The sequence below is a fragment of the Argopecten irradians genome, unplaced genomic scaffold (assembly GCF_041381155.1).
Source record: "Argopecten irradians isolate NY unplaced genomic scaffold, Ai_NY scaffold_0075, whole genome shotgun sequence".
NCBI classification, from domain to species: domain Eukaryota; kingdom Metazoa; phylum Mollusca; class Bivalvia; order Pectinida; family Pectinidae; genus Argopecten; species Argopecten irradians.
The window spans coordinates 1-15,137 of record NW_027187542.1 but is presented as its reverse complement, the minus strand read 5'-3'; positions in this window follow the sequence as shown (position 1 = coordinate 15,137).

Genomic DNA, 15,137 nt, shown 5'->3' with positions numbered 1-15,137 from the left:
TCCTTTGCAAAGCGGCTTTAGAAATTGCAGGGGAACGGTAGACCACTTAGTTGGACTAGAAACATTAATACGAGAAGCATTTGCCAAGAAAGAACATCTTGTGGCCGTATTCTTTGACCTTGAAAAGGCATACGACACAACTTGGCAATATGGAATCATGAACGATCTTCATGATATCGGCATACGTGGTAAATTGCCAAAGTTAATTTCAATTTTTATATCCGACACTCATTTTCAAAGTTCGAACGGGTTCAACTTATTCAGAAACACAAAAACAGGAGATGGGTGTCCCCTCAGGGTGGTATCCTGTCCATCACACTTTTTTGGATTAAAAATTAACAGCATAACTAAATGTCTTGGCCAATCTACGGAAGGGTCTCTATTTGTGGATGATTTCTTGATCTGTCTCCATGTGGAAGCTAATGAGCCATCTCTAGACGATCGACGAAAGAAATTATCCTTACAGTATGCTGCTCAACTGAAATCCAACCCCAAAAATCCCGCATTTAACCTTGTATTTAATCCACAACGTCAGAAATATTTACACAAAATCAAAAGTTCATTCCAACATTTGGCATCAGAATTTCAAAATTTTTGCTGGAACTAAATATAAATTTCGACACCATTGACGAGTACACCTTATCGGATGTACCACCATGGCTCATTCAAACACCTGATATCAATTTATCTCTACATGAGAGGACAAAATCCAGTGCATTACCCGAAGAACACAAATCCTCCTTTCGAGAGTGCATTAGGGCTTTCCTTGACCATGTTCAGATCTACACTGACGGATCAAAAGATGGTGATAATGTTGCGGCAGCATGCTGTACGTCGAATCACTGCTCCTCTATCCAACTCCCGGATGTTGCCTCCATTTTCTCTGCGGAAGCATGTGCTATCGGTCTGGCGCTTGACCATATCGAAGAACACTGCATTTGAAAAGGCAATCATCTGTTCCGATTCGGTTCTTCAGGCTTTGAAATCAAGAAACCATAGAAACACATTAATCCAAAATCTTTTGATCCGAACATTTTGATTGTCTGATAAAACTCAAATTACTTGTTTCTGGATTCCCAGTCATGTGGGTATAAAGGGGAGCGAAAAGGCCGATAAAGCAGCTAAGACTGCCCTTCGCCTAGCACAAACAGATTTGAAACTACCTTACACCGACATCAAACCTTACATTCAGTCAGCCATTAAACACCATTGGCAACAACGGTGGTCTACCGAAACAAACAATAAACTGTTTTAAAATACAACCTACACTTAATCCTAAACTGTCCAGTCGGAGAGACCGCAAAGAGGAAGTTGTTCTCTCTCGGCTCCGAATTGGACACACATATTTTACACCTTCCTATCTATTTAGAGGGGAGGATCCTCCTGCATGCCATGCAATGTGATTCTCCTCCCACAGTGGAGCATGTTTTATTGCATTGTATTGATTTTAAACACATACGCGATAAGTACTATGTCTCCGACATGTACACTTTGTTTCATGCCATGAGACATAATTGTATTTTCAATCATCTCAAAGAGATCGGCATTTTAAACAAAATTTGAACGTTTTCTCATCTCATCTTATATTCATATCAACGCAACACTCATCGTTTCGTCAACATTGTGCACGACTTTTCACATGTGTTAGCCAAAACCATTTTATCCTATGTAACTCTTTTTATTAAATCAATTTTGTTTTAGTTTTTGCTTGCCTTTTTCTTAACCTGATCTTTTAGATACAGTCCTTGTTTATATCCTGGTACTAATGCCTGCTCTGTAGTTTGGCCCTAAATGACCTTAGTTGTCGATGGGCCGTAAAACAAACAAACAAACAAATCCCCAAGTTTGAATGCATCTCAAGACAATGCAGACAGTGCTCACCTCATTCAATCAGAGTACACCTGGAAGTACTTGATGCAAATCAAGATGTTGCTGGAAAAGATGGGAGCTTTTAAGTAAAGAAAAAAGTTGTAAATGGTAAGGTGCAAGTCAGCAGAAACAAGTCTTGTTAGAAAAGACTGGCTTGCTACAGGAACTCTTTGATGAATTTATCATGGAGCTTGGTCCTCAAGGAGAGCATCTCTTCACAGCAAAATGGCAAAGAGAACAATTTAGCAAGTTAACAACAGCCGTACCAGAGAAATGTGTAGTGACGGTCGCTGACTTTGCAAATACTACCGTTGCCCAATGCAAGACGAAATCCAAGCTGCCCACTACACAGCTATAACCAAGTCACAATTTACCCAGTGGTTGAATACAAATGTCTTGAAAAACATTGCAAAGAAATTGTAAAGGAGTTAATTGTTCACATTTCAGATGACGTTGTCCACGATTTTGAGGCCGTTTCAATGTTCACATCAAGGACTGAATCACATCTTAAGGAAAATGGCATTGATTTTACTAACCACATTGAGTTTTCTGATGGCTGTGCAATCCAATTTAAGGGCAAAAACATATTTTTGTTTGTTTGTTTGATTAATTCACGTCCTATTAACAGCTATGGTCATGTAAGGACGGCCTCCCATGTATGCAGTGTGATGCATGAATGTTGTGCGAGGTGCGTGTTTTTGGAGACTGCGGTATATTCATGTTGTGTCTTCTTGTATAGTGGAACTGTTGTCCGATCCATCCTGTTACACTCCTCCCTCCTTTCTCAAAGTCTTAGCCCTCGAAGACATACGGGACCCTTCTACACTCCACCACCGCGGGTTATTTAGTTGGGCGCCAATTCCTGTAACAGGTGAGGAGAAAGTGTAGCAGCCAGACCAGGATTCGAACCCGGATCCTCCGAACACTAGCCGAGTGCTCTACCGACTGAACTGCTTGGTCACCGATTATTGACCCAATCCAATCCCGCTACAAATATATACAGGCCTTTGGGGCCTTTCCGTACATGGCGATTAGAGTGACACACCCCTTGGCATGCTCTCTTAGTAGAACATTTTGGTCGTCTGCGCTATTACAATGCTTAGTTTAGACTGGTTTTCCTGCCTTAATGTTTTAGCTTAGTCCTAATTCTCAATTGGCAGGTCAGGGCCATCATTTTGGTCAAGATCCTGACCAAAATGATTCTGATTGGTCAATTCAATCAACAAATCATTGCGTTCATTTAGACCCTGTTGTGTATTAATATTGGGAGAAAATGGCAGTAACAACGACAACACACATTTGTGTATTACACCATAACAAGGTTTTTATTCACGTGACCAGTAAAAGGGTTACACACTACAATGTGGACTTTTCAAATGCATAAGTTATAACACATCCTTCCCCTTTAGACTGTTACCTAACTATGTTTACATTATCGTAGCAATCTCGTTCTGGCTGTCCTTTCATTAGACGAATAATTTGTATCTTTAGTACAATGCTATTCGTATAACAATAAACTGAAGATTTTAACCTGAACACTATTAACTCAATGAAATGATCCCTTAGGGTTCCATGGATTATCTGAGAATTATTATGCCTCATACACTGATAATCTATCACAAAACTAGCTGCTTAGGAGCACAATACGTTCTGCATGAATAAAGAAGACTGGCACTAGAATTGTACCTCTAGTAGCCTGTGTCGATGTAGAATCCACCGTTTTGGCGTTAATTGTTGTACTTGGCTCACGTGTTGGAGTTCATTCCTTTCTTAGACTTAGACTCGACAGTTATAGGTCTATTTACTTTCGTACTGTGGACTGGTTTTTGTACATTTTAGCTTGCAATTCTACTGCATCTCTAGAGGCCGAATCCATAGCTACTGCGATATTCACCGCTTTCTCAAATATTAGGGTTTTCACAAATAGTAATGACTAGTTCACCCGTTGTCAGTATAATGTGACCGGATGGAGTGTGTTGGTTGGTGTTTTCGGCGGCATGCTTCAGTGATATAGCACAATAAAAAGGGCAAAAGTTCCACAATACAAGAAGACGCAACACGAACATACCACAGTCTCCCAAAACACGGACCTCCCATTTCACACGCTACACACTGCGTACATGGGAGGCCGTCCTTCCATGACCTTAGCTGATGATATGTTAACTATAAACTACAACTATCACTACTATTCAACGTCACTTCAGATGAACACTAGAACAAACTAAACTATATCTTGAAATCCTTGAACTTTGCTGGCAAGGCACTTCATCCTCTGGTCGTCATCTTTGCTGGAGTAACGGATTTGCCCTTGTGACGTCAAGATGTGATGGCTGGAACACAGGTATTGGTGTCCAGTTTAATGTTCATCTTCACATCATACGACTTGTGTTACTGACTAGATGATGGGGTGACTTATACCTCATCATTACCTATGTCATACTGCCTTGCTAGTGTGTCATCTGCACATGATCAAACCTTGATAAATGCGCTTTGTTTGTTTGTTTGGGTTTTACGGCCCATCGACAACTGAGGGCATTTAGGGCCAAACTACAAGTCATGCATTAATATCAGGATAAAACATCAGGGTAAGAAAAGAAAAGTAAGGATTAAAACACAGATTGTAAACGTTTATTTGATGAAAAAAAGGTTTGCATGGGATAAAATAGTTTTGGCTAAAACAAACGAGATAACTCAGAACGATTGGAACCCAATAGGGAAATTAGAGGTAAATATTTAAATTCCTGCAGTAAAAGTTTGTTTGATTATTTTAACATCATATTAACAGCTAGGGTCATGTAAGGACAGCCTCTCATGTATGCAGTGTGTAGCATGTGTGAAATGAGAGGTGTATATTATGGGAGACTGCGATATGTTCGTATCAGGGCAGTCAGAACATTACTTAGTATTACAAACCTATTGGCCTCATGTTAGGATATATTCTGGTGGTCTAACTTTATTAGCCATTTCAATAGTTCATGCATGCAAATTATGAATACAGTCTGTAACTTCACTACAAACAGATACATCTGATCATGGCACGGGATATTATTTCTGTGGAGACTATTATTTTACTAATTATTTACCGAGAGATATGTATTTTCAAAATCTACTTTGGCGAGAAAACATCCAGGTGTTTTGTGTTTGACGGCTTGCTTTAACCCTCATTATGCTATGTATAACTTATGTAACAATTAATTAGCTAAACTTCGTAAATGAAATGTGCTTCGGGGGCTGTCTCGGTACCTATTTCCTCAGTTTGAAGTGACACAATCGATCATTTAGTTTTCCTTATCCGAGACAGCAAATCAAGCCGTTTGTCATCCATTAGCATTTGTTTCAACTCTTTTTCAAGATGTGATAAGTCTGTCAATGAGGAACTGGCCATCTTTGGCTGGCGAGGTATTGACCTTGGAGTAGCAGTGCTGTAAATTGCAGGAGGCCTGGCAGGCGCAAACGTCTCGGATTCCGATTCTTCTTCGCTAATGCTGTTCATGTCATCACACTCTCTTCTCTGCATGAACATAGGTTATAGTATTTTGTCCGGGTGCTAGAGGGTTTGGGCCCAATAGTGGAAATAGAGGCAAATCCTTTAAATCGCTACTAGTCCTAGAGTTCTACATGGAATATAACCAAATTTGGCCAGAAACATCATTGGGGGAAGGGGAACAGAGTTTGTATAAATTTTGGCTCTGACCCTCAGGGGGTAGGAGGGGCGGGGCCCAATATGGGGAAAGAGGTGAATCTTTAAATCGCTTCTTGTCATAGAGTTCTGCATGGATTGTAACAATGAACCTGGATTCAGACCATGACTTGACATTACAAACCAGGTGAGCGACACAGGCCCTCTGGGCCTCTTGTTATGTAATGCGTTCCCCCAAGAAGTTATGTTAACATAAGCATCCCTCTATCTTCCTCATTATAACCCCTTCAAGGAGTTCCGCAATTGTTCGGAAAGCATTATCCATTGACACCACTTCATATAACCAACACTCCTTAACAATGTAGTCAAAGTTTCCAATTCAGCAGTGTGTTCATGTCAACTCGGACAACTTTCAACAATTTTCTTCTTTTGATTTCATCCATTTTCAAGAAGTATCCCGGAACCAACTGGATAACTTGATAACTGCATCCGTTATATCTTTGTTGGAAAATTCCTCTTCCCCCTTTCTATCTGCCTTACCACACCCAGGAAGCTTATCCCTTTGTTATGTTCAACAGTCCCATTTATTTTGAATTCCTTCTGACTGCCCTCTAGTTGATCCTTCCTCTCCCCTTGTGCTGGTAGCAATAGAATGCTTATCTTTGGGATTGATCTCCACAGTTTTCTGTAAACTCTTGAATTATTACTAACATGCTCATTACTCCAGCATCCGGAGTTTTCTTCTCGCTCTGAATCCACTTGCTTTATCATATTTATCAGCCCAAGTGTGCAAACAACATTCTAGAATTTTAATAGTTTTCTCTTTTATTGTTTGCCAACACTACCTCGCCTTGAGGCAGAGTAAAAACTGCAACATACAAACAAAATACAAACGTAACGTAATTGTAAGTATGACTAGCTACCACGTGGATGGAAGTTCTAAAGTTATAATTCAAATTCGACTAGAATTCACCGCTATGATATGACATACAATATATGTTAAACAAGTTATAATGTCAGTTCACAATGTCACAATCTTATTTACGAAATAGTTACCCTATAATGTCTCCTAAAACACCCGAAACAGGTTTCTGTAAAACATGTGTTGCTGTTTTATCATAAGCCGGAAGTAGGGAGTAGTTCGTAAGAGCGGAGCTGGAGGAACTAAAAAGTTCCGGAAAGTATGACGGAACACTCCCGGCCCATTGCTGTCATAGAAATATATATAAAGTTCAGAGTTCAAACTATAACGATGAAGACTATAAAATCAATAATTCAACAGTTCAATAGTTCTAAATTCACATACATCAACACACTTCACATCCAATCGAAAGTTTAACGCGAGTGAAAATGAATGATGTCCATTTCGAATAGCAATCTAACATTAAAGTATCAGCGTGAATTATCTATCCACTTAACGTTTACGAAACACGGAACAAGTAAACAAGTTCTGAAACTGGTCTTACAAATGTCGTTGGGTTGTCTTTCCGGATGATCATGACTTCGACCTTTCTGACTATTCCATCGCTGCTTGGAAATGTCTTTACGACACGCCCAGTGGGCCACTGTCTTCGATGGGCACACGCATCCTTCAGCAGAATGACATCGTCTGGTTTCAGGTTATCAGACGCGAATTGAATTGAATTATTACTAGCATGCTCGTTACTCCAGCATCCGGAGTTTTTTCTCACTCTGAATCCACTTGCTTATCATATTTTGTTATCATATAAGTTTTGACATAGCCTCCATTTGTTTGTGTTATCATTTTAACATCCTATTTCTTAGGCCAGGTCGTAATATTGTAGGCCTGCTTGTAATATTGTATGTCATATGTAATCATTTTAGTGGATAGGTTTTAGCTCCATGGGACTTTTTGTAATATCGGCTAAAATAAACAACGCAGAACAACACCACAATCGTTCTTCTTTTACCTGGTAACAAGAAACGAGACATAGTGTCAGAAGAAATTATGGAAACGTCTCCATAAATACTAGTGAAATAACATGGTCAGTGCATGTGCGAATTCAAATTATACTGTCAGACAAATGAAAACACAATCGTATGGAGACATAGATTTAATATCCTGGTCACAGCACGGGTTTGTAACAGGCGAGGTTTTCACCTGTCGAGATGTGAACAAATATAGTTACCCAGGTTCGGTACTCTGGGTTCCGTACCAGTTATGACATAAAACAATAAGGCAAATAAACATTAACTAGCATATATTTATTATACCCCGTGGATATTAGACAAGTAAATACAATATGAAAGGCTACAAATATTCCCTATAACCTACATGTAGTCAAGCTGCCCTACACAGTAGTTACTATAACTTCACATACTGGGGACAGTGTGCGTGCGTTATAAGCCACCCCCGACCCGGTTCCACAGGACAATTTACCTAACCTATAATAATACCCCTACACGTGCGTATATACCTAAATCCTACATTAGAAAAGGAGAGAAAGTTAGAAAGGTGAGCTGACCTGCGACTCAACGCATCCGTCTGACTAACGATTTACACGTGCGCTCGCTATTTATACCCATAGCTAACAATACCCTGTGTCAACCAATGAACGATAAGGTTACATAATGCTTACGGAATTGATTCAAGAGCGGAAGTAGATAGACTTCCGGAATATTACTAACGACGCTAACTGCGAACACAAGGTGAAACATTTAAGTATATATAAATTATCCATTCCCGTTACACTCCCCCCCTCTTTGAAAACTAGGCCAATGTCATTAACCTACAATTATACTAGGTGAGACATTTGCCTATAATACTATAGATATAAATATAATACATGATAAGTACCAACTATCTACTGATTAACATGTTGTTGTCTATCTCACATGGAGTCTGACTAACAACTTGACTATAGCACAAGTAGATGATAAAAAATAAACAGAAATTATAATATCTCCCCACTATAAGTATATAATAACCAATACGTATAATATGTAATATACAATGCAGCCTCATCTATACAAGTCAAGAGTACACACAATTAATCAACACATGGAAAAAAACCAAACAATAGTATCATACAACAATCAAATATCTTTACAAAGTTCATACACGAACATCAACTGGTACTGCACGCGACGCGTTACAGTTCCAAATGTCACATACATGTATAATCACAGAAACCACAGTATCCACAGGAATATAATTTAACACATAAAGAAAAGGAGAAATAAATGAAGTCCACCCCAATTATATTCTAAACTAAAATGCATAACGCCTATAACGTCCTATTCTAGAAAGAATTGTCCCATAATCCAAGGCACCACAACTGGTCTAGGGGTGTGATCCTGCCCCCTTCCCATAACTGAAGTAGTAACCTGCACGGCGTTATCACTGAACATGACGGACACCTCCTCATCCCGTGACTGATGAATCGAGAAGAGCTCCTGTTGGGGATCCGGAACAACTATGGATTCACGCCTCCTACGGGCTGCTTCCTGCCTATATCTGTTGGCCCGAGTCGACACCTCAGCCACAGGAAGTTGAGTTTCCCCTGGCGAGATGTATTTACTGTTTTCCTCAAGGGAACTCTGGGTTGCTCCGACCCTGGCCTTAGCCACATCCACCGGCAGATGGTGCGAATGAGTCAGGTGCCTCATTAGTTGCTGCCTGTTTATGAATTTCTTTACACAGGTTCCCTGGACACACGTAATCATTTTGGATTCAGATTCACCATGAGTTTATCAGTGTTGCACCAGATGCTTATACCTGGTGTATACTTTGGAGCCACATGTGGTGGCGGGGCAGGGCATCCCGACATCTTGCCATGTTGGTCTTAAATCCCTATCAAGGGCTTGAAGCTCCCTAGACTCCACCTCAATATTGAGCACATCCATATCTACGGAGATAAAAAGTCTATATTCTCATTAGACATATATCAGATGATTAAATATCAGTTAGTATATAATATAAATATATATATGTGCGCACTGTAAAATATACCGAGTGATAATTACTCAAACTTAGCTGACTCAATAGCCTATTATTGCGACATGTGCATATAATTTCTATGAACTATCTTAAGTTAACAGAACATATTATGAAATAAGCTGTTCGTACAAAACGTAATAATCCATCTATCTATTATCTTTTTAAGAACGGAGAGGGGAGGATCCTCCCACATGCAATGCATGTGATTCTCCTCTCACAGTGGAGCATATTTTAGTGCACTGTATTGATTTTAAGCACACACGAGATAAGTACTACGATGTCTCCGACATGTACACTTTGTTCAATGTCGTGAGACATAATCGTATATTTAATTATCTCGAAGAAATCGGTATTTTAGATGAAATATGAACGTTTTCCCATCATATCATCGTATCAACTTAACATTTCATCGTTTCATCAACATTGTGCACGAGTTATCTCGTGTGTTTCAGCCAAAACTATTTTATCCCATGCAAACCTTTTTTTTTATCAAATAAACGTTTACAATCTGTGTTTTAATCCTTACTTGCCTTTTCTTACCCTGATCTTTTATCCTGATATTAATGCCTGACTTGTAGTTTGGCCCTAAATGACCTTAGTTGTCGATGGGCCGTAAAACTCAAACAAACAAGAGAAGAAAGAGAAGAGAAAAAGAAAAAGCTAGTAGAAGTTTTCTTGTGGAACCGGGCTCTTCTGATTTTACTGTGAAAATATTTTCTTGGGGACTACCACTCGACCTGCCCGAGTTTTAACTTGGGTTTTTACTGGAGATTCTACACTTCCTGTTTGTGGTACCGACTTCCCCAGTTCCTCTTCAGGCTCTGAATCAGATGAACAAACAGTGTTCTCTTCCATCCATGCCTTCGGAACACCTACCCCTTGATAAGGTTTTAAATGGTCTACATGGACGCTTACAGATCTACCCCTAGGTTCCTTTTTTTCCTCATATGTGACTTTAGAAATGACCTTGATGACCTTGTAAGGTCCTGTCCAACCTTGACCTAATTTACATGCTAAGGCCGGAGGGTACCACCTCCACACAAACGCCGGCGGGTACACCTCCAGAATAAGTCCTAGCTTTTAGCCCACAATCATTATGTCTCACCTGGCGAGCAGCCGCTTCACCAAGATAATTATATGCATAGCCAAATGCATTCCCCATGGCCTTTCTAAGCCATTCGACATATATCTGCGGACAATTTTCCTCTTGAGACAGTGGGGGAACACCCATCATAACATCTAACGGGCAGTTAGTTTCCCTCCCAAACATCATCAAATTCGGACTACAACCTGTACTACTCTGTCTAGTAGCCCTATATGCCATTAGCATGTATGGTAAATGTTCATCCCAATCATAATAATGCTCATTAACAAAAGATGATAGCATTTGTATCAATGTGCGGTTAAATCTCTCGACTAACCCATCCGATTGGGGCCTATAAGGGGTAGTTCTGGTTTTAGAAATCCCTGATTTCTCACATAAAGCAGGCCCTGCAGGTAGGGCGTTAGAATTGAACCTGCTGCCCCTATTGCATGATCGTAAAAGATCCCTCTTTCCATTGTCAGACATAGATCATTATTTTGGTGGGCGCCAAGATCCCTCTGGGATCTCTTGTTTAATATTGATATTGCAAACAAAAGATAGATAATTAACAACACTTCAAGACCGATAATTTGTGTGTTTTGTGTACACAGCAATCAAGTGCAGCCAAATCCGTAAACAAATGATTGATAACCAGATAGATAGTGTCAGTTAACATACCTTTCAGGTAGGGCGTTAGAATTGTACCTGCTGTCCCTATTGCATGATCGTAAAAGGCGACTAAATTTAGGATCTTATCTTTTCTATTCTTCCTAACTGACTTTATACTTCCTAATGCCTCCCTTGGCACCGCCTCACTTTTGGCCTTGAGTTGAGCGTTCGCCCCTGTGAGAAGGCTCTGGGTTCTGTCCCCTGGCCGAGACACACCAAAGTCTGTAAAAGTGGTAGTTTCTGCTCCTGCTTAGCTGAGCAGCGAAAATGGAGTGGGACGACTGGTTCGCCGATGTCAGTATAATGTGACCGGGTGGGGTGTGTTGCTTAGTGTCTTCGGCGGCATGCTTCAGTGATATAGCACTATAAAAAAGGGCAAAAGTTCCACTATACAAGAAGACACAACATGAATATACCGCAGTCTCCTGAAACACGCACCTCGCATAACATACACGCAACACACCACATACATGGGAGGCCGTCCTTACATGACCAAAGCTGTTAATTGGACGTTAATTAATCAAACAAACAATCACATAAAGCACTGAATAATTCTCCCTCAAATTCTGCACCTCTGTCAGTATGAATCTGTGCAGGCACCCCATATCTACTTCGTAATTCCGTACACAATTTGTCTGCTACTGTCATTGCTGTATGATCAGAAACTGCATAAGCTTCCCATCCACTTAGTGAAATAATCGCACACTACAATGATATGTTTGTTCCCAGACTCTGTTACAGGAATTCCACTCAAGATATCTATGGCTATCCTATCTAATGGTCTTGCTACCTGAATGATTGAAGAGTGTAAAGGTGACTTCCCCAACCCTGGACCAGTTTTCCTCTTGCACACTGATCACATTGTCGACACCATCTCCTGATATCTTATGATAACCCAGGCCAGAAAAATCTTTTCTTTACTAGATTTGTGGTTTTGTCCCTGCCTATGTGACCTGATGATTCTGGTTTTATGTAACTGAATGAAAATCTCCTCCCTCAGTATTTGTGGGGCTACTATCTGGTAAGTTACTCCCCTGTTGGATCAACTCTACCCGACAAATATAATATACCATCCTCCAAGAGCACAAGCTCCTCCCAGGATTGGCAATAAACCCTAACTTCATATGGAAAAGCTGATAAGGTCTGGCGTTTGGGCTTATGTCGTAATGTAGTTTTTAAATGTTTGAACTGAGTTATATATATCTGTCTTGTTCTTGCCAGGTACGGATCTTGTCGGGACCCCAACTATCCAACCAATTGATCAACTCAGAAGATGTGTCAACTGCTGCTATAGGAACCCCTGGACCTCCCTCAGAGACATTTTGAATTGTGTGACAACTGATGGGCTCTAACTGGAGTGGATTATCTCCCTTGGATTGGGAATGACAGTCAACACACCCTTCCCTCTGACATTTCCTAGCTGGCACACGAGATAAACTATCAGCATTTTGGTGTTGTTTGCCTGACCTATGTTTGATTTCGAAGTCATACATGTCTATCACTGATAACCACCTAGCAACCATACCCTCTTGATTTTTGAAGTTCTTAAGCCATACCAATGAAGAGTGGTCTGTTCTAATCAGAGAATTCCTTCCCCATAAAAAATGTTTGAAATGGGTGAGAAAAGTAACCACAGCTAACAGTTCCCTATGTGTTGTGCAATAATTTTGCTGGGATCTACTCAGTATTTTACTGTCGTATGCGATGACATGTTCCTCCCCATCTTGAATTTGTGAGAGTACAGCGCCTATACCGGTATTGCTAGCATCAGTGTCTAAGACAAATTTTCCTTCTGAGGTTGGGTAGGACAAAACCGGAGCAGTTGTTAACAGCTCTTTCAGCTTAATGAATGATTGTTCAGTGTTCATCCCACCGAAACCTTTTATCTTTTCTTGTCAAATTGGTAAGAGGTTTTGAAATACTAGCAAAGTCTGGGATAAACCTACGATAATATCCAGCCAAGCCGAGGAAAACCCTAACACTAGAAATGTCGGTAGGACGAGGCCATTCTATGACAGCCTTAATCTTCTCTGGGTTAGTGCTCACGCCATCCTCAGAAACTATGTGGCCTAGATATAATACATTGGTCTGAAATAGACTACATTTCTTAAATTTTAATTTCAAGTTTGCTTTCTCTCAGACACTGAAACACTGCTTCTAGGTTTGTCAAAGCATTGTCGGAAGAATCCCCAAACACTATGACGTCATCTAAGTAGCACAAACATTTTGTCCAAAGGATACCACCAAGTACTAAATGCATCATTCTACAGAAGGTAGCTGGGGCATTACAGAGCCCAAATGGCAAAACATTAAAGTGGTACAGACCCTGATGTGTTGAAAACGCTGTTTTGAGTTTATCTTGACTATCCATACCACATTACCAGTAGCCACTAGCTAAATCTAATGTCGAGAACCACTTAGCACCAGATAAAGTGTCTAATGCGTCATTGATGTGGGAGGGGAAAACTGACTTCTACGCCAACTGACTCTTGGGCTGAACTGTCGGGCTCGAACTCAACCCTCCCTCGTTTTCCTACTTTCCATTTCCCTTTGCTTTCTTACAGTCATAGGACAAATGTCCCAGCTCCCCACAACTATAGCATGTTTTCTCTGACAGTGGAGTTTTATTGTATTGCTGTTTAGGTCTTTTCCTATATGATAGTTTCTTTGTTAATTTCTCAAACTGTTCTACTAATAGGGCACATAAATCCTTCTCCGGTTCCCTCCTATCATGGGTTTTTATTGGGGCTTTCCCAGAAACAGCTTGTACAAACACATGGGCCTCGGAATTTAAGTCTTTTGGCTTTCTCAAAGACACAGATGAATTTTTCTTAAGAAAAGCTTCAAATTCTATAGCTGAACTAATGGCATCATCCAATCCCTGGGGGTGTCTAAACTGTACATGTCTACGTAGCTCCTGACTACCTAAACCATCTATGAATTGGTCAACTACATGCATTTCCCTCACTGACCCTGACAATGTAGGAAAAGCTAAAGCTGCTAGAGTCCTAAGCTCCTCTCCATAAGACATGATAAATTCTCCCTCCCTCTTTGTCCTACTTCTGAATTCACACTTGTGCGCTAACTCCCTACCAGGTGGTAAAAATCTCTTATATAGAACATATTTCATCTCTGTGTAATCTTCTATCTGACTAGGGGTAAGTTCTGATAGTATTTGCTGTGCTTTTCCCTTTAAACACATTGCTAGTTGTTGTGCCATTTCATACCCATCCCAGCCATTCCCCCATCCCAGCCATTCCATTTAGAAACCTGTTCAAAATGAACAATGAAATCTTTCAAATCCGAGGCCCATCAAATGGTTGAGTATCTTTTTGTCTCCTATGCTTGCTTTGTTTGTTTGATTTATTAACGTCCTATTAACAGCTATGGTCATGTAAGGACGGCCTCCCATGTATGCTTGCTAACAACCTGGCTACCTGTTGAATAACTAGGTTGTCGCCCCTCTCCCTTACTAGGTATTACCCTCAGAGGTTCACTAGCATACGTATAGTACGCACCAGGAGACCTCTCCCCGGACCCTGCCCTCCATGGATCTTGCCTGGAATGAACCATTGTCGTTGGATTTGGTCAAGAAATAGCTTGGCTATACGTACACGAAACATCCCCGTAATTATCATGGTAAGTACGGTAAGAAGACCCTGCTCTAATAGGTGTACCCTGTATAGGGGTTGAATGTACAGTATCAAGGAATGAAACCGATTTTCCAGATGTAGACTGTTTATTACTATCAATAAATGCCATCAAATCCTGTTCCATTCTCTCATCAATCGGAGACACTCGCTCTCTACCTTTACCAGTCCCTACAGTATTACTATTTGTAACTTATGACCCGTAGTCGTACCCTGTCACGTCTACTATATCGTACTGCCTATGGTCACGGTAGTCAATGGATT